General features: G+C 44.5%; 1 protein-coding gene across 4 annotated transcripts in view; it reads left to right on the top strand.

Annotated features, from left to right (window-relative positions):
- The first annotated feature begins 306 nt into the window (after positions 1-306).
- Positions 307-20,796, top strand: part of clcn3 (chloride channel 3) — a 235,118-nt gene continuing 214,628 nt past the window's right edge. For 2 of the 4 annotated variants that reach the window (XM_068029278.1, XM_068029283.1), the window contains exon 1: positions 307-390. The gene's annotated coding sequence lies outside the window, so the exon portion shown is untranslated. Of the gene's footprint in view, positions 395-20,796 lie in introns of all 4 variants that reach the window. The other 2 variants (XM_068029280.1, XM_068029279.1) reach the window with 2 other exon arrangements.

Below are 20,796 nucleotides of genomic sequence, written 5' to 3' on the forward strand. Positions count from 1 at the left end.
CCCCATTTTGTCACTCTGGGATTTAATTGCTCCATTCTGTCACTCTGGAACTAAATTGCCCCAATCTGTCACTACATTGCCCCATTTTGTCACTCTGGAACTAAATTGCCCCAATCTGTCACTAAATTGCCCCATTTTGTCACTCTGGGACTAAATTGCTTCATTCTTACTTGGGAACAAAGTCTCCAACGATCACTGCACCAGGCGCGCGCCTGCGCGTTCAGAAGAAGAAAGAGCGCGCGCCTCCCTCCCCCAGCCAATCAGAAGCTTGATCTGGTCTGCGCGAGCAGGCGGTGCAGGGGCGAGGACGGCGACTGCGTTCTCGCGATGTTAGAGCGTCAATTTGGCCCGTGTGCCATGACAACAGGAGCTGGGAGGATAATATGCAGAGTAGGTACAGTATTAAAATTGGGTGGTTTTCCTTTAATGTGCAGACATACATCTCGTGTTGCTTTTATATTTTTGTGTATTTTATTGCTATCATGTTTGTGTTTATGAGTCAGGCCCTGTTTGTGTGAGCTATCGTAAGGCTGCGGGCAGCATTCATTGTGGGGCTAAAGTCCTGTGTCCGGGATGGGGGGGGGAGGGGCAACTGAGTGATGGGTGCAGTGGGTGGCAATGGGCATATATTCGTATCAAGCAGGGTGGCGTTGCCTCCTTGCAAATAAATGCACCAGCAGATGTGCAGAAGGAGAGAAGACCATCAAGGCTTATTCCCCAGCAAAGCATTTAGCTGTAATTCAAATGATTTTCCCCTCCTGCACGAGTGCAAACTCTAACCGCATCACAGCCAAGGGGCCAGCTGTGCTTGCCAAGTATATTAACTGGATATGGTATAGGGAATCAGTGCTGCACAAAGCTTGGCATTTCATTGTTATGTTGAGAATTTTCGAAATCAAGGCAACAACGATTTTGTTCTCTTGTAAGTTCTTTTGAACATTCTCTGGCTGTGTTAATAATTCAGTAGCTTCCGTTCATCTGTGTATTTAAGGGTTGGACCAGCTGAGCCTTATTCATTTAAAAACAGCCTGTGCATTTTGTATCTTAAGTTCTTCATCCTTCATGTTCAACATCAGCAGTGCTGTCTATGCTGGGTACATGAGATGGTAGAGATCTGTAAAATAATTATATTTAATCAGGTCTCTGTGCCATCTGGTCATCCATGCAAGGAGCTATGTTTAATCTTGACTGCAGACCCCAAAATGAGTTTCAGGGAGGGGATGTAGTCATTTGAACTGTACTGAATCAGGCTTCCTGTAAACTTCTCAAGACACGGGCAAGGTGCATTATAATACACATTTCATTGTCAACCTAAAAGAGAAAAAAAAATCAGGTCCTTACAAATGTACCCTACCATTATTATGTCTATTTGCTATCATCCAAAATCAAATAGGATATTAACAAGGAGAAGGTTAAGTATTATATGTTTAGTTTTGGAAGCATTTCAGAGGGTTACATATGTGCATTATGTTAGTGTAGTTGAATTGACCCTGGCAGTGCTGGACTAGTGTACTGAAAGCAGGTTTTCTTTGTGTGACATCTTTATTATTGCTTGAATTCATGTCCTCTCTCGTTTTGAACATTTTCAACATTGAAAGCTTCAAGTTTTGTGCTTGATTGCTTTAACTGGATGCAAATTACAGAGTGACTTGTAACTTTGTGCTTTTGGAGAATTTGCTGAGCAAATAGTGGATGGAAATCTGCTCATCTGCAGCAGAGATTTCTTTAGCTTTGCAGGTATGTGGAGTGGTGGTTTGGATGATTCACCTGGACATAATTAATATAAGCAGCACTAATTGGAACAAGGTTGGCAATTTCTTTCTCATGGAAAGGAGTAGTAATGCCATTTAAAATGAAACTGATTTGATGGCTTGACGGGACAAAAGGTGCAAGTTCCTTTTTTTTTTACGATTTACAGAAATGTAAGGAGCAAAATTTAATGTCTGCAAACACAGGATTGATTTATATTTGTGTTAGGAATGTTACATACAACTGGATCCATTGCCTGCACTGTAATTTTTATAACTGCTCTTTCCCCTGCCTGTTTTCTCGCCCATTCTCTGAAAACAGACTTTTTCTGGGGCAGGGACTATTTCAGCTGGTAGCCCTCTACTAACTCACCCAACAGGCCATACTAAAACAGGCCAAAGCAGTCTTTGGAGGTGACAGGAGCAACAGTGGAGGAGGGGAAGGAGTACAAGGGAGTTAGAGTCCATCGGGATCGCGTAGTCTCCTATTTACATGCTGCTACTGGATCGGATTGAGATTTATATAAACTCTGGGTTAGTTTGTGACTGACAAGCTGCAATGCTACAATGTAGTAACTTGCATTCCTTTACTAATAGTGTGTTGAGAAGGGGGGGATGGTGGTGTAATGGTAATGTCACTGGACTTGTGATCCAGAACCCAAGCTGATACTCTGGGGACATGGGCAACCAGTGGGATTTAAAAAAAATCTGGACTTGAAAGCTAGTCTGGGTAATGGCGACCATGAAACTATCCATCAATTGTTCTTGAAAACTCATCTGGTTCACTAATGTCCTTTAAGGAAGGAAATCTGCCATCCTTACCTGGTCTGGATCACATGCGACTCCAGACCCACAGCAATGTGGTTGACTCTTAACTGCCCACTGAATTCAGTTGTCAAGAGCAATTGGGGATGAGCAACAAATGCTGTCCTTGCCAATGACGTCTACATCCCATGAAACGAATAAATAAACAATGTATGCTTTCTCAGAGTGAAAAAGAAGCCCTCCTTTTAAAGAAATCTAATAAAATATCGTGAATACTTAAAATAAAAAGAGACAGTAAGTGTTATTGCTTTTGTGCAACAGTCTTACAGCCAAGTTTGATCTTGTCCTTCTGATAACTACACTTGTGTACTTTCCAGCATGCGTAGCACAAGACATTGCAAACTGAAAAGCAACTGAGAGTGAAATTTTGGCTGCAGAATTTCCTCCTTATCCTTTAGACACAACCCAGTTTTGCTTTGCAATTCATGGTACATATCAGCAGGAGCAGCCATTCAGGCCCTCGACCCTCTTTTGCAAATTCAATTAGATCGTGGCTGATCGGTATCTTAACTTCATTGACCTGCTTTTGCTGAATATTCCTAAATACTCTTGCTTAACAAAAATCTATCCATCTCAGTTTTAAAATTTTCTATTGATTAGCCTCAACAGCTTTTTAAGGAGAAAATTCCAAATTTCCATTATCCTTAGTGTGAACAAGTGCTTTCTGGCATCACTGTTAACAACTGAGTTCTAATTTTAAAGTTATGCTCATTTGAGAACTGTCATGCAGGCCCCCACCTGCCAAGAATGAGGCACAAGAATTTCACCCCATGGACATTAAATTTCAAATTGCTGCTGGGAAGAAGAGAAGGTCTGTGACAAGGGGTTGCCAGGCCCCTGGCCAGAAAAACAATTATGCACATTAACAGACAGTGTGGAAGAAAGGAGCTAACCTCTGCTCCAATACAATCCACAAACAGATGTTGTCAAACTAGTTAGTCACATGACTAACCTTGCCAGTCATTTTTTCTGAACTGTACAGTTTGAACTGACAGCCTGCAGAAAGCTGTTTTCTCCTGGATTGAAAAGACCTCTCCTGGCTGGCTTGCCACAGCCTCTCCTGTCTGCTCCCATCTCTTTTTCATGGAACTCCAAAACCCACTGAAAACACATGAACCCCAAGAGAGAAAAGTCTCTTACAGTGAACAAGGTTTAAGAAGAATACTGGGCCCCCAATGAAAAGCAAGATTTAGCTACAATCAAGGACTCTACAGTGAGCTCGAAGAACAACAACGCTTCAGATATTGCCTCAAACTTTATTTTTCCTTTGCTCTTTTCTGTCCCCATCTTCATGTGTGTATCGCGTATGCATGCTAGCATGGGCACGTAGTTTATCCATAGGCATTAACCGAATTAGAGTTTAAGTTTAATAAATTTCAACTTTTCTTCTTTAAACCTAAGAAAGCCTGTTTCTGCTAGTTTTGTTGCCTTATAATTGGAAAGCGGTGAACAAGGATTCACCAAGGGGGAGCTAAAAACACGGTGTTTAAAAATAAACCCTGTGACAGTAAGACCAGGTGAAGAGTGAAAGAGAACCCTAGACCTCTTCCTCACCTATTCGTAACAGAACTAACTCAGCACAGGCTGGGCATTGAATTTAAACTGTACACACAAGGAATATGTTATCACCACACATTCACTAAATCTTTAAAGGAATACATTCATGATTTTTCACAAAATAAGTACTAATTTTTAAATTGACTTGATAATTTAAAAAAGGTTTCTTTTTAAAGCAGTATGATCCAAATTGACCTAGTATCAGAGAGTTTGCGTGGGAGACCATATTTGGAATTTTCCAGCAACGCTTTGGATGAAAGAGCCCCATTTACTCTCTCGAGTTGCAGGACAAATAAAATTATTTTTTTTATAAAAAACGCTTATTTCCACCAATACACTTTTGTCAATGAAATCTTGACAAATTATTTTGCTATACGATCTGGTAAACTTTGTTGATGTAATTAGTATTCTTAAAGCTCACTCAGCAACCAGGGCTACTGCAGTTTATTGTGTCTTAAGATATGTGGTCTGGCTTGGTTTGGATATACAATTTTTTCTTTTATTCATTCATGGGATGTGGGCGACGCTGGCCAGGCCAGCGTTTATTGCCCATCCCTAATTGCCCTTGAGAAGGTGGTGGTGAGCTGCCTTCTTGAACCTCTGCAGTCCATGTGGGGTAGGTACACCCACAGTGCTGTTAGGAAGGGAGTTTCCAGGATTTTGACCCAGTGACAGTGAAGGAACGGCAGTACAGTTCCAAGTCAGGCTGGTGTGTGGCTTGGAGGGGAACGTGCAGGTGGTGGTGTTCCCATGCATTTGCTGCCCTTGTCCTTCGAGTTGGTAGAGGTCGCGGGTTTGGAAGGTATTGTCTAAGGAGTCTTGGAGCGTTGCTGCAGTGCATCTTGTAGATGGTGCACACTGCTGCCACTGTGCGTCGGTGATGAAGGGAGTGAATGTTTGCAGATGGGGTGCCAATCAAGCGGGCTGCTTTGTCCTGGATGGTGTTGAGCTTCTTGAGTGTTGTTGGAGCTGCACCCATCCAGGCAAGTGGAGAGTATTCCATCACACTGCTGACTTGTGCCTTGCAGATGGAGAACAGGCTTTGGGGAGTCAGGAGGTGAATTACTCATCGCAGGAGTCCTAGTCTCTGGCCTGCTCTTGTAGCCATGGTATTTATATGGCTATTCCAGTTCAGTTTCTGGTCAGTGGTAGCCCCTAGGATGTTGATAGTGGGGGATTCAGCGATGGTAATGCCATTGAGTGTCATGGGGAGATGGTTAGATTCTCTCTTGTTGGAGATGGTCATTGCCTGGTAGTTGTGTGGCGCAAATGTTACTTGCCACTTATCAGCCCAAGCCTGGATGTTGTCCAAATCTTGCTGCATTTCTACACGGACTGCTTCAGTATCTGAGGAGTCACGAATATGGTGCTGAACATTGTGCAATCATCAGCGAACATCCCCACTTCTGATCTTATGATTGAAGGAAGGTCATTGATGAAGCAGCTGAAGATGGTTGGGCCTTGGACACTACCCTGAGGAGCTCCTGTAGTGATGTCCTGGAGCTCAGATGATTGACCTCCAAAAACCGCAACCATCTTCCTTTGCGCTAGGTATGACTGCAACCAGCGGAGAGTTTTCCCCCTATTCCCATTGACCTCAGTTTTGCTCGGGCTCCTTGATGCCATACTCAGTCAAATGTTGCCTTGATGTCAAGGGCAGTCACTCTCACCTTTCCTCTTGAGTTCAGCTCTTTTGTCCATGATTGAACCAAGGCTGTAATGAGGTCAGGAGCTGAGTGGCCCTGGCGGAACCCAAACTGAGCGTCACTGAGCAGGTTATTTATTTATTTTTATTTTTTTTTAATTTGAGATACAGCACTGAAACAGGCCCTTTGGCCCACCGAGTCTGTGCCGACCAACAACCACCCATTTTATACTAACCCTACAGTAATCCCATATTCCCTATCACCTCCCTACACTAGGGGCAATTTACAACAGCCAAATTACCTATCACCTGCAAGTCTTTGGATGTGGGAGGGAACCGGAGCACCCGTCGAAAACCCACGCAGACACAGGGAGAACTTGCAAGGTTATTGCTATGCAAGTGCTGCTTGGTGGCACTGTTGATGCCTTAAGAACATAGAACATAGAACAGTACAGGCCCTTCGGCCCACGATGTTGTGCCGAACCTTTAACCTACTCTAAGATCAAACTAACTACCTACCCTTCATTCTACTATCATCCATGTACCTATCCAAGAGTCGCTTAAATGCCCCTAATGTATCTGCTTCTACTACCACCGCTGGCAGCGCATTCAACGCACCCACCACTCTCTGTGTGAAGAACCTACCTCTGACATCTCCCCGAAACCTTCCTCCATTCACCTTAAAATTATGCCCCCTGGTGATAGCCCTTTCCACCCTGGGAAAAGGTCTCTGGCTATCCACTCTATCTATGCCTCTCATCATCTTGTACCCCTCTATCAAGTCACCTCTCATCCTTCTTCGCTCCAATGAGAAAAGCCCTAGCTCCCTCAACCTTTCTTCGTAGGACATGCCCTCCAGTCCAGGCAGCATCCTGGTAAATCTCCTCTGCACCCTCTCTAAAGCTTCCACATCCTTCCTATAATGAGGCGACCAGAACTGAACACAATATTCCAAGTGTGGTCGAGCCAGGGCCTTACAGAGCTGCAGCATAACCTCGTGGCTCTTAAACTCAATCCCCCTGTTAATGAAAGCCAACACACCATACGCCTTCTTAACAACCCTATCAACTTGGGTGGCAACTATGAGCGATCTATGGACATGGACCCCAAGATCCCTCTGTTCCTCCACACTACCAAGAATTCTGTCTTTAAGCCTATATTCTGCATTCAAATTCGACCTTCCAAAATGAATCACTTCACACTTTTCCAGGTTGAACTCCTTCTGCCACTTCTCAGCCCAGCTCTGCATCCTGTCAATGTCCCGTTGCAACCTACAACAGCCTTCCATACTCTCCACAACTCCAGCAACCTTCGTGTCATCGGCAAACTTACTAACCCAGCCTTCCACTTCCTCATCCAAGTCATTTATAAAAATCACAAAGAGCAGAGGTCCCAGAACAGATCCCTGCGGAACACGACTGGTCACCGCGCTCCAGGCTGAATACTTTCCATCTACTACCACCCTCTGTCTTCTATGGGCCAGCCAATTCTGTATCCAGACAGCCAACTTTCCCTGTATCCCATGCCTCCTTACTTTCTGAATGAGCCTACCATGGGGAACCTTATCAAACGCCTTGCTAAAATCCATATACACCACATCCACTGCTCTTCCATCACTTTACTGATGATTGAGAGTAGGCTGATGGGACGGTAATTGGTCGGGTTGGACTTGTCTTGCTTTTTGTGTAGAGCAATTTTCCACATTGCAGGGTAGATGCCAGTGTTGTAGCTGTACTGGAACAGCTTGGATAGGGGTGATTTAATGATTTGAGAGCAGCTCATATGTTAAATGAATTTAGGCAGTGTAAGAGAGGGAAAAGGAGGACCAAATGCACAGTTTTCCATTTTTTTCCTCGCTCCATCTGAGTATTTATTTGAATTTAGTTTCCTCTCCTCTACCTACAGCACTGCAGTTTGTGCTGATAGAATTGAGATCCTTGCCAATACCATTCTGTAGCATGCGTTAGTGACTAGCACTCTGATTTCTTTTCACATTCAGCAACTTCTTATGCAGAATGCTTGTCATCAGAAGCTCAGGCGCTGTGATTTGTGTTTCACAACTCCAGTTCAATGTGTTGAAGTATTCTAAGAATTTTTGTGGTTCTGCAGTTTTGAGGGAGTGGGTACAGAAATTAAATAAATGGGTTTGCAGAAACTGGGAAGGAGGTGACCCTTATATTTTGACAGTGTCGAAAAAGGTGAGGGTAGAAAAACTGTTAACCTAAGGAAAATAAAAGCAAAATACTGCGGATGCTGGAAATCTGAAATAAAAACAAGAAATGCTGGAACCACTCAGCAGGTCTGGCAGCATCTGTGAAAAGGAAAGCAGAGTTAACGTTTCGGGTCAGTGACCCTTCTTCGGAACCTAAGGAAAATGTTTAGTGTTAATCTTGGGCTAAAATTTGCTTTGGAGTCACAAAGCGTTTGTTTGGGACTAGAAGATTGGAAGAACTAGAATGGTTTGGGGCCGAAAGAGGCATGGTCTGCTTCATAGGCTGGGAGTCTGGGATCCGTGGCCCTGTCTGACAATGTGGTAGGTCAGGCTTCTGGTGGACCATAGTTCTCTTGGCACAAAAAATCAGTAAAGGTCCTTGCTCCTTTACGGAACAGGCTACCTCGGGTGGCAGGGGAAGCTGAAGTGTTGATTCATGCAAATCAGATACATTTGTTTGAGGAAATAATATTTAGGGATACAGTGTAAGAGTAATTTGAGACATGATGTGTGGTAAGTGTAGCATTCATGGGAAGAAGACGATTCAGAAGAATGCATGTCAGGATTTTCTCTCCTGTGGACAAGAGGGAAATACTTTGATAGTTCCTACAGCATGTGTTTCGAAAGTATTTCAATTTTTTTGTTAAATTTTGAAGACTTGTGTTTTAAAACAGTAAAAAGGATTCCGTGGATGTTTTTTTCACTGCGGTCATTGAAAGGACTGAGAGGTCTTGTTTGCAAACAACATGTACATGGAAGTCACCTATCTTCAGATAAATACCCAGCTGAGGCTTTTTGCCTTGGGGGAGATGTTTACGGAGAAGAGACAGGTCAAGCTTTATAGGGGTCAGGAGGCTCTGGTTTTTCTTTGGACTGATTTGGAGTTTTAAAAAAACCAGGAAGGAAAGTAGTCGCCCCAGCTCAGCCTTTTCCATCTCTTTGAAAAGACTGCCAGCTTTTCCATCTCTTTGAGAAGCGAGTGTAAGAAATAGAAAAATTGCTGATACATTTGTCCTGAAAGGCCTGCTTGAAACCCCTATTGCTGTGTTTCTTCTTGAAAACCTGTCAAATTGATCCTCAACGTTGCCAGAAAAGAACTGTTCGAGAAAGATCCCAGAGACAGCCGTCTACACGTATCTGGGATGCCAAACCAAAAAAGGGACAACTGACATCTTTCCATATCTTCTCTTTTCTTCTTCAAGAATTAGCAAGGATTTTGCAACAGAGCTCTGAAAAAAAATCTCTTTGGAAAATCTCTTCTTTTACCTTTGTCTTTTGTGTGTGTGTGTGTGTGTGTGTGTGTGTGTGTGTGTGTGTGTGTGTGTGTGTGTGTGTGTGTGTGTGTGTGTGTGTGTGTGTGTGAGGTAAATGGGAACTTCCATATTTAAATCTGTGTGTTTCTGCTTTGCTTCGTTACTGGTTATGTCTTGTTTTATAATCTGATTTTGTTGTTTTTTTAAAGAAACCTGGTTGGTGTATTTTATTCTGGAATAAAGAGTAGAGAATATGATGGGCCGCATCAGTAACTGGGTAAACATTTAAAAATATGTTGTGACCTGTGGAGAACTGGAACTAGAAAAGACTGCGCTCCTCCCACCTCCTCATAACACTTGATTTATCTGCCTTCTTGAAGATAGTTACAATTGACACATTCCTGAAGTCGGGGGGAGTGTTTTTTCCTTCTAAATTCGTAGGATGAGTGCATTGAATCTTGAAGTGAGCAAATGCGCACCAGCTTTGAAGAACTCAGCTGGAATGCCATCAGGGCCGCAGGCTTTATAGTTTTTTTTCCATCTGATTGCTTGTTGCAGCTCACCCATCGATGGTGGTTCATCCATGGATTCTACAGGATACTGGGGGATAGCCTGAAGAGTATCAACTGCCACTGTGGATTCACAGTTGAGGAATTGTTGAAAATATTCTTTCCAGCGTTGACGGATGGCATTGTCATCCTTAAGAAGGGAGACCCCATCCTGTGAGTGAAGGGGATTTTCTGCATTTGATCTTGGTCTATAAGTGGTTCTGGTGGCTTCAGAAAAGCTTCGCATGTCGTGATGGTCAGCATATTTTTGGATCTCTTAGGCTTTCTGTTCCCACCATTTGTTCTTTATCTTCAGGATTTGTCTTTGGGTGTCAGCCTTCAGCTATTGGAATGCTGCCTTCTTGACTTGCGACCTTGGGTTGTTCTGCCAGGCAATGAAGGCTACTCGTTTTTGTTCCAGGTGGTCAGCATCATTTTCATCGAACCAGTCCTGGTGGTGATGCTTGAACCCAATGGTCTGAACACAGGTGTCTACTACAGCTGACTTGATTTGGCATAGTCATCGTGTTAAGGGCTTAGAGGGAGTGGAGTTCTTAAAATGTGTACAGGAGAACTTTTTAGCCCAATATGTAGAGGATCCAACAAGGGAGGGTGCAGTGCTGGACCTAATTCTGGGGCATGAAGCCGGACAGGTGGTTGATGTGTTGGTGGGGGACCATTTTGGTGATAGCGACCACAACATGGTACAATTTAAGCTTGTTTTGGAGAAAGAAATATACAAGTTGCAAAAAAAGGTTTTGGATTGCGGGAGAGCAAATTTTAGTAAAATAAGGCAGGATCTGGCCAAGGTAGACCGGAAAGAGTTACTTGTTGGGAAATCTACAGAAGAGCAGTGGGGGGCATTCAAAAAGGAAATGGGGAGGGTACAGGCTCAACATGTTCCTTCCAGGGTAATAGGTAGGAGCAACAAGCCCAGAGAACCATGGAGACAAGAAACATTCAGGGTACGATGAGAAGGAAAAGAGAGGCTTTTAGCAAATACAAGGAGAGCAAATCAATGGAAGCATTAGTGGAATACAGAAAGTGTAGGATGGAGCTTAAGAAAGCAATTAGGAGAGCAAAGAGGGGATATGAGAAAGCTGTGGCTGGTAAAAGTAGGGAAAATCCCAAGATATTCTCTCAGTATATTAATGGGAAGAGGATAACCAGGGAAAGAGTAGGACCCATTAGGGACCAAGGGGGAAATTTGTGGGTGGAGCCAGAGGACATTGGTAGGGTGTTGAATGAATACTTCACATCTGTCTTCACCCAAGAGAATGAGGATGTAGATATGGAACTTGGAGAGAGAGACTGTGAGGTTCTTGAGCAAATTGTCATAGGGAGTGACAAGGTATTGGAGGTTTTGGCAGGCTTAAAAGTGGACAAATCTCCAGGTCCGGACGATTTGTGTCCCAGGATGCTGTTGGCAGCGTGGGTGGAGATTGCAGGGGCTCTGACCCAAATTTTTAATTCCCATGGCCACGGGGGAGGTGCCAGAGGACTGGAGAACAGCTAATGTGGTCCCACTGTTTAAGAAAGGTTGTAGAGAAAAGCCAGGGAACTACAGCCCAGTGAGTCTCACGTCAGTGGTAGGGAAACTATTGGAGAAAATTCTGAAGGAGAGAATCTATCTCCACTTGGAGAGGCAAAATTTGATTAGGAATAGTCAGCATGGCTTTGTCAGAGGGAGGTCATGCTTAACAAATTTGATTGAATTTTTTCAGCATGTGACCAGGTGTGCAGATGAGGGTAGTGCAGTTGATGTAGTTTACGTGGATTTCAGCAAAGCCTTTGACAAGGTCCCACATGGGAGACTTATCAAGAAAGCAAATGCACATGGGATACAAGGTAACTTGATAAGGTGGATTAAAAATTGGCTTAGCTATAGGAGACAGAGAGTGATGACAGACAGCTGTTTTAGTGATTGGAAGCCAATGTCCAATGGCGTACCACAGGGATCTGTGCTGGGTCCCCTATTGTTTGTCATTTATATAACCGACATAGATGACTATGTGGGGGGTATGATCAGTAAGTTCGCGGATGACACACAGATTGGCCGAGTGGTTAACAGTGAGGTGGAGTGTCTTGGGTTACAGGAAGATAGAGACGGGATGGTCAAATGGGCAGAAAAGTGGCAGATGGAATTTAACGCTGAAAAGTGTGAGGTGATACACTTTGGAAGGAGTAATGTGACACGGAAGTATTCAATGAATGGCCTGACACTGGGAAGTTCCAAGGAACAAAGGAACCTTGGCGTGTTTGTCCATAGATCTCTGAAGGCAGAAGGGCAGGTTAATAGGGAGGTGAAAAAGGCATATGGGACACTTGCCTTTATCAATTGAGGCATAGATTAGCAGGGAGGCCATGTTGGAACTTTGTACAGAACTTTGGTAAGGCCACAGCTGGAGTACTGTGTGCAATTCTGGTCACCACATTATAGGAAGGATGTGATTGCACTGGAGGGGGTGCAGAGGCGATTCACCAGGATGTTGCCTGGGATGGAACATGAAGAGAGGTTGTATAGGCTTGGATTGTTTTCGCTGGAGCAGAGAAGACTGAGGGGTGATCTGATCAAGGTGTACAAGAGAATGAGGAGCGTGGACAGAGAGCAGCTGTTCCCCTTCGTTGAAGGGTCAGTTACGAGGGTTCCCAAGTTTAAGGTGAGGGGCGGGAGGTTTAAGTGGGACTTGAGGAAGAACTTTTTTACCCAGAGGGTGGTGACGGTCTGGAATGCCCTGCCTGGGAGGGTGGTAGATGCAGGTTGCCTCACATCCTTTAAAACGTACTTGGATGAGCACTTGGCACGTCATAACATTCAAGGCTATGGGCCAAGTGCTGGCAAATGGGATTAGGTAGACAGGTCAGGTGTTTTAATGCATCGGTGCAGACTTGATGGGCTGAAGGGCGTCTTCTGCATTGTATTATTCTGTGGTTCTGAAATTGAGTTGGATGCCTGAAGATTTTCCAGATTGGTTGTGAGCTGCACTTGGAATTTCTCTCTTCGGGCTGATGAAGGTGGCATATTGATTATGGCTGAGCTGCAGGTGAAGTGTCGTGAGTCTTTCATTTATGCAGTTGGGGAGTTCTGGTAGTGCATCCAAGATCCTATTCTGGATGACAAAACCAACTCCGTGAACACGAGGGTCGCTGTCAGCCTTTCTTTTCCAAGAGAAGGTGTATCCCCCTGCTTGTTCCTTCAGCTGCCCCTCCCCAGGAAGGCGGGTCTCACTGAGGGTGGTGATGTCAACTTGGAGTTTTGAATCGTTGCCAATTCTCCATCGCTACATGACTTGGCAAGTGGACCCTGGTAGAAAACCCCTGCAAAACCAACTTCGATGGACTGGACACTGTGTCCAGATGGCTGAAAATCGTCTTCCCCTGCTCGGTCCTGTTTTTTCAAATAGTCAGTGTTCCGGGGAGGATAAAGAAAACGCTTCAAAGATACTCTGAAGCTCTCTTTGAAGTGCGGCAGCATTGACATTGATGACTGGAAGGAGCTTGCTACTAGTTGCTCAAAATGGCGACAACTTGTCCGTCGAGTTGCATCATGCTTTGAGTCCTTTATTGATGAGGCAGAGAAGCAAAGAAAAGGAAGCAAATCCTGCACTCGGGGTCCCATGAGACAGTGACCTCTTGCTCCATGTGCCCAAAGATCTGCGGGTCAAGAATCGGCCAGTTCAGTCACCTGAAGATCACTGGTAGAAACTCGTGACCTTGAGTAGACGTCATCCTCAAATTGAGGGATATCTGACAATGGCGATTCATGGGAGGAACCAATGGTTCCCAGAACTTCCCATCACTGACAAGTTTTCCTTGCTTCATATCTGGATCTGTTGTAGATAAATTGATTGAGATTGATTGCTTTGGTACCAGTTGTAACTGTGCTGGAACAGCTTGGCGAGGGACATGGCCAGTTCTGGAGCATAAGTCTGCAGTGCTGTAGCTGGGACGTTGTCTGGGCCAATAGTCTTTACTGAATCCAGCTGTTTCTTGATATCACGTGGAATTAATCAAATTGCCTGAAGGCTGGCATCTGAGATGCTGGCGACCTCAGGAATAGGCCACGGCGGATCCTCCATTTGGCACTTCTGGCTGAAGATGGTTGCAAATGCTTCAGACTCTTCTTTTGCACTGATGTGCTGGGCTTTCCCCATCATTGAGGATTCGCCTCTGGTTAGTTGTTTAATTGTCCATTACCATTCATAACTGCATGTGGCAGGACCGCAGAGCATTGATCTGTTCTGAGGCAAGGGAGGAGATAGCAGGGGCTTTGACACAAATTTTCAGATCCTCTCTGGCCACAGGAGAGGTACCAGAGGACTGGAGGACAGTGAATGTGGTACCATTATTCAAGAAGGGTGGCAGGGATAAACCAGGTAATTACAGGCCGGTGAGTCTAACACCAGTGGTTGGAAAATATTGGAAAAAATTTTGAGGGACAGGATTAATCTCCACTTGGAGAGGCAGGGATTAATCAGGGATAGTTAGCTTGGCTTTGTCAGGGGGAGATCGTTTCTAACTGACTTGATTGAATTTTCCGAGGAGTTGACTAGATGTGTCGATGAGGGTAAAGTAGTAGATGTAGTATACATGGATTTCAGTAAGGCTTTTGATAAGGTCCCGCATGGGAGATTGGTTAAGAAGGTAAGAGCCCATGGGATCCAGGGCAATTTGGTAAATTGGATCCAAAATTGGCAGGAGGTGATGGTCGAGGGCTGTATTTGCGATTGGAAGCCTGTGACCAGTGGTGTACCACAGGGATCGGTGCTGGGACCCTTGCTGTTTGTAGTGTACATTAATGATTTAGACGTGAATATTGGAGGTATGATCAGTAAGTTTGCAGATGACACGAAAATTGGTGGTGTCGTAAATAGTGAGGAGGAAATCCTTAGATTACAGGGAGATATAGATGGGCTGGTAAGATGGGCGGAGCAGTGGCAAATGGAATTTAATCCTGAAAAGTGTGAGGTAATGCATTTTGGGAGGACTAACAAGGCAAGGGAATATACAGTGGATGATAGGATCCTAGGAAGTACAGAATGTCAGAGGGACCTTGGTGTACTTGTCCATAGATCACTGAAGGCAGCAGCACAGGTAGATGAGATGGATCGGAAGGCATATGGAATACTTGCCTTTATTAGCTGAGACATCGAATAGAAGAGCAGGGAGGTTATGATGGAGCTGTATAAAACGCTAGTTAGGCCACAGCTGGAGTACTGTGTACAGTTCTGGTCACCACACTATAGGAAGGATGTGATTGCACTGGAGAGGGTGCAGAGGAGATTCACCAGGATGTTGCCTTTCAGCTATGAAGAGAGACTGAAAAGTTGTTTTCCTGGGAGCAGAGGAGGCTGAGGGGGGACGTGATTGAGGTGTACAAGATTATGAAGGGCATTGATAGGTTAGATAGGAAGAAACTTTTTCCCTTAGTGGAGGGGTCAATAACCAGGGGGGCATAGATTTAAGGTAAGGGGCAGGAGGTCTAGGGGGGATTTGAAGAAAATCTTTTTCACCCAGCGGGTGGTTGGAATCTGGATGCCTGAAGAGGTGGAGGAGGCAGGAACCCTCACAACATTTAAGAAGTATTTAGATGAGAACTTGAAATGCCATAGCATACAAGGCTATGGGCCAAGTGCAGGAATGTGGGATTCGAATAGTTGGGTGCTGGATGGCTGGCACAGACACGATGGGCCAATGGACCTGTTTCTGTGCTGTATAACTCTATGACGCTATTTGTTTGAGATCGCTTTACTCTGTTGGTCACAAGCTGCTTCCGCTGTTAAGCATGCACTTAGTCCTGTGTTTTTACGTATTCCTGGTGCTGCTCCTGGCATGCTTTCTGACATTCCTCTTTGAACCAAAATTGGGCCCCTGGCTTGATGGTAATAGTAAAGTGAGGTCATGAGGTCTTAGATTATGGTTGAATACAATTCTTCTGCTGATGGCCCACATTGCCTCATGGATGCCCAGCTTTGACTACTGGATCTGTTCTGAATCTATCTCATTTAGCATGGTGGCAGTGCCACACAGGACGATGGAGGGTGTCCTTCATATGAAGACAGGACTTTGTCTCTACAAGTGCCGTCCGGTGGTCACTCCTACCAATACTGTCACGGACAGATGCGTCTGCGACAAGTAGATTGGTCAGAGCGAGTTCAAGTAGGTTTTTTCATTGTATTGGTTCTCTCACCACCTGCTGCAGGCCTTGCCTCGCAGATATGCCCTTCAGGACTCAGCCAGTTTAGTCAGTAGAGATGCTTACGAGCTGATCTTGGCGATGGACATTGAAGACCCCACCCAGAGTCCATTCTGTGCCCTTGCTACTCTTAGTGCTTCTTCCAAGTAGTGTTCAGCATGGAGGAACACTGATTCATCAGCTATGGGAGGGCACTAGGTGGCAATCAGCAGGTTTCCTTGCCCACCTTTGACCTGATACCATGAGACTTCACGGGTTCTGGAGTCAATGGTGATGACCCTTCTGATTCTTTACCACTGTGGTACAACCTCTAGTTGGTCAGTCCTGCCGGTGGGACAGAAAAGACCCTGGGATGGTGATGGAGGAGTCTGGACATCATTGCTTGTAACCTATGATTTAATGAGTGTGACTTTCAGGCACAGTTTGTGGTACAGCTCTCCCAATTTTGGCACACAGGTCCCCAGATGTTTGTCGAGGAGAACTTTTCAGGGTTGACTGGGCAGGGTGTGTCTTTGTGATTTCCAGTACCAGGTCGCTACCGGCTGCTCCGTCCATTTTTATTCTTCTTTGACTCTCAGTTTGATACAACTGAGTGTCTTGCTAGGTCATTTCAGAGGGCAGTTAAGAGTCAACCACATCACTGTGGTTCCAGAGTTACATGCAGGCCAGATGGCAGATTTCCTTCCCTAAAGGACATCAGTGAACCAGAAGAGCTTTTGCGACAATCCGGTAGTTTCATGATCATTACTGAGACTTTTATTTTGTTCCTGATATAGTCATTAAATTTTTAATTCTCCCAGCTGCCATCGTGGGATTTGAACTCACGTCTTTGGAGCAGTAGTCTGAGCCTGTGGATTACTAGTCCAGTAACATTTTTAAAAAATTTGTTCATTGGATGTGGGCTTCGCTGGGTAGGACAGCAGATATTGCCCATCTCTAATTTCCCTTGAGAAGTTGGTTGTGAGCTGCCTTCTTGAACCACTGCGGTCCAACTGGGGTAGGTACACCCTCAGTGCTGTTAGGAAAGAAGTTCCAGGATTTTGACCCAGCAACAGTGAAGGAATGGCGATATAGTTCCAAGTCAGGATGGTGTGTGGTTTGGAGGGGAACTTGGAGATGGTGGTGTTCCCATGCATCTGCTGCCCTTGTCCTTCTAGGTGATAGAGGTTGCTGGTTTGGAAGGTGCTGTCGAAGGAGCCTTGGTGCATTGCTGCAATGTATCTTGTAGATGGTACACACTGCTGCCACTGGCGTTGGTGGTAGGGGGAGTGAATGTTTGTGGATGGGGTGCCAATCAAGTGGGCTGCTTTGTCCTGGATGGTGTTGAGCTTCTTGAGTGTTGTTGGAGCTGCACCCATCCAGGCAAGTGGAGAGTATTCCATCACACTGCTGACTTGTGCCTTGCAGATGGAGAACAGGCTTTGGGGAGTCAGGAAGTGAATTGCTCACCGCAGGAGTCCTAGCCTCTGACCTGCCCTTGTAGCCATGGTATTTATATGGCCATTCCAGTTCAGTTTCTGTTCAATGGTAACCACCAGGATGTTGATAGTGGGGGATTCTGCAATGGTGATGCCATTGAAGGTCAAGGGAAGATGGTTAGATCGCTATTGTTGGAGATGGTCATTGCCTGGCACGAATGTTACTTGCCACTTATCAGCCCAAGCCTGGATATTGTCCAGATCTTGCTGCATTTCTACACGGACTGCTTCAGTATCTGAGGAGTCGAGAATGGCGCTGCACATTGTGCAATCATCAGCAAGCATTCCCACTTCTGACCTTATGATTGAAGAAAGGTTATTTATGAAGCAGCTGAAGATGGTTGGGCCGAGGACACTACCCTGAGGAACTCCTGCAGAGATGTCCTCAAGCTGAGATGATTGCCCTCCAACAACCACAATCATTGTCTTTTGCGCTTGGTATGACTCCAACCAACGGAGAGTTTCCCCCCTGATTCCCATTGACTCCAGTTTTACTAGGGCTCCTTGATGCCATACTCGGTCAAATGCTGCCTTGATGTTAAGGGCAGTCACTCTCACCTCACCTCTTGAGTTCAGTTCTTTTCTATGCTACCATTCCCTATCTAAAGTCTAGGAGGTCACGTTAGAGATCGTATCATATCATATCCAGTAAGCTAAATTCAGTAATGTGGATCATGTTTGATTCCTGGGCAACAAAACCGTACCAGATGTGTGTGTATAGTCGCACTAGTAGACTTTTTTTTATGGAGATGGTCTTTGGCACAATGCATAGGAGAAAGGGAGGCTATGAATTTTTTTAAATACTGTGAGTTGTTATGATCTAGAATGCACTGCCTGAAAGGGTGGTGGAAACAGATTCAGTGGTACTTTTCAAAAGGAATTGGATATATTCTTAAAAATGAAATATTTTCAGGGCTATGGGGAAAGAGCAAGGGATGGGTTACCCCTTTCAAAGAGCTGGCACAGGCAGGAGGGGCCGAATAGCAGCTTCCAGTGCTGCATCATTCAATTAATGATTTCAATAAAGCCTAAACTAACATGTTGAAAGGGGCAATATAAAATCATGGTGTCATCACAACTTTTCATCAGAATTATTTCTGGATGGAAAGTAAAACCACGTGAATGATTTTTCCTACAGCAAGTTAAGGACTGAATTCAGTTTTATTTGCAATTCCACAAACTTACACAGTTTACTGTGTGACCACAACTGTGTGGTGCTGAAAAGTGCATCACACCTTTATTGTCTTCCCACCAATCAATTAGTCCTGGTATGAAGCTAAAAAGGTGGTGGAGTGTTGATTGATTAGATGATGGAATGGGCAGAAAAGTGGCAGATGAATTCAACATTAAGTTAAGTTGAAGAACATAAAAGCAATAATTATTCTTTGTGTGAAAGATGATGTGGAAAATCAGGGGGATTTGGGGATTTAGGTTCACAAGACCTTTTGCTTCACCTCAAATGGATACAGCCATACAGAAGCTAATGGAATACTGAGTTTTACTGCAAGAGGTAAAGAATATGAAAATCCAGATGTCATGGAGGAACTGTGTGCAATTTGGGGCTCCATGCTCTCGGAATGATATTGAGGCAATAGGGAGGGTGCATTATAGGTTCATTAGGATGATGTCTGGTATAAGGAAACCTAGGAACTGGAGTAGGTTATTTAGCTGCTCAAGCCTGTTCTGCCATTCAATAAGATCATGGCTGATAGGCACCCTAACTCCACCAAATACCCTTTGGTTAACAAAAATGTATCAAGCACAGTTTTAAGGTTAGCAATTGATCGAACATCAATTTCTGCTTGCGGAAGAGTGTTGCAAACGCCGACCACCCTTTGTGTCAAGAAGTGTTTCCTAACTTCACTCCTGAAAGGTCTGACTCTAATTTTTAGACTGTGGGGAGTCTAGAACTAGGGGGCAATCACCAGAACTAGTTTCTCCCAATCAGTCCTATCTGTTCTCCTTAATATCTTAAATATTTTCTTTCATTGTCTTCAGCTCTCTATTTATTTTGCAGTAAAAGAATGCATTAAAAATTACAATATTCATAAAAATAGCGATCTCACCTTGACAGTTGATAATTACCAACAAAAGATCAGCAACACAGCGGCACAGTGGCGCAGTGGTTAGCACCGCAGCCTCACAGCTCCAGGGACCCAGGTTCAATTCTGGGTACTGCCTGTGCGGACTTTGCAAGTTCTCCCTGTGACTGCGTGGGTTTTCGCCGGGTGCTCCGGTTTCCTCCCACCGCCAAAGACTTGCAGGTGATAGGTAAATTGGCCATTGTAAATTGCCCCTAGTGTAGGTAGGTGGTAATGAATGTGGGATTACTGTAGGGTTAGTATAAATGGGTGGTTGTTGGTTGGCACAGACTCGGTGGGCCGAAGGGCCTGTTTCAGTGCTGTATCTATAAATAAAAAAAATAAATAAAAAAACAACAGCAGGCAATAAATGTATGTCTTCACACTTGCGTGATTGTGAATTGTGATTGTGAATCACTGAAAAGTAATCTTTACTTCAGCTGTTCCTTTCCTGTTCCTTTCCTGGCTATTCAAGTTGAAATGTATTTAATTGTCAGGGAACAACAGGTGGAGGATGTGAAAAGTCCATGAGACAGGAAACGATTTCATTACGAAAAATGGTCTCTCAGAGCGGTGGATAGAATTTAACTACCGCAATAGCATTATACAAAGCTTGGCAGAAATCAGGAAGCTTTAGTTATTGTCAGGGCATTAAGTTGTGTTAGACTGTGAGACAGTGCATAAGAAATAGGAGCAGGAGGAGGCCATTTGGCCTCTTGAGCCAGCTCCGCTATTCAATAAGATCATGGCTGATCTGATTGTTGCCTTACCTCCACTTTCTTATCTGCCCCCTATAATCCTTGACTCCCTTGTCACTCAAAGATCTGTCTGGCTCAGCCTTGAATATGTTCAAGGACACAGCCTCCACTGTGTCTGGGGTAGAGAATTCCAAAGATTAACAACCCACTGAGAGACGAAATTCCCTCCATCTCTGTCTTAAAAGGGAGGCCCCTTATTTTGAAACTCTGCCTCTTAGTTCTAGATTCCCCCATGAGGGGAAACATCATCTCAGCATCTACCTTGTCAAGTCCCCTCAGAATCTTATATATTTGAATAAGGTCACCTCTCGTTCTTCTAAACTCCAGTGAGTGTAGGCCAGCTTGCTCAGCCTTTCCTTTTTCCCAGTAATCAGCCTAGTGAACCTTCTCTGAATTGCCTCCAGTGCAAATATATCCCGCCTTAAATAAAGAGGCTAAAACTGTACACAGTACTCTAGATGCTGTCTCACCAATGCTCTGTACAGTTGTATCAAG

The sequence above is a fragment of the Heterodontus francisci genome, chromosome 4 (assembly GCF_036365525.1).
Source record: "Heterodontus francisci isolate sHetFra1 chromosome 4, sHetFra1.hap1, whole genome shotgun sequence".
NCBI lineage: Eukaryota > Metazoa > Chordata > Chondrichthyes > Heterodontiformes > Heterodontidae > Heterodontus > Heterodontus francisci.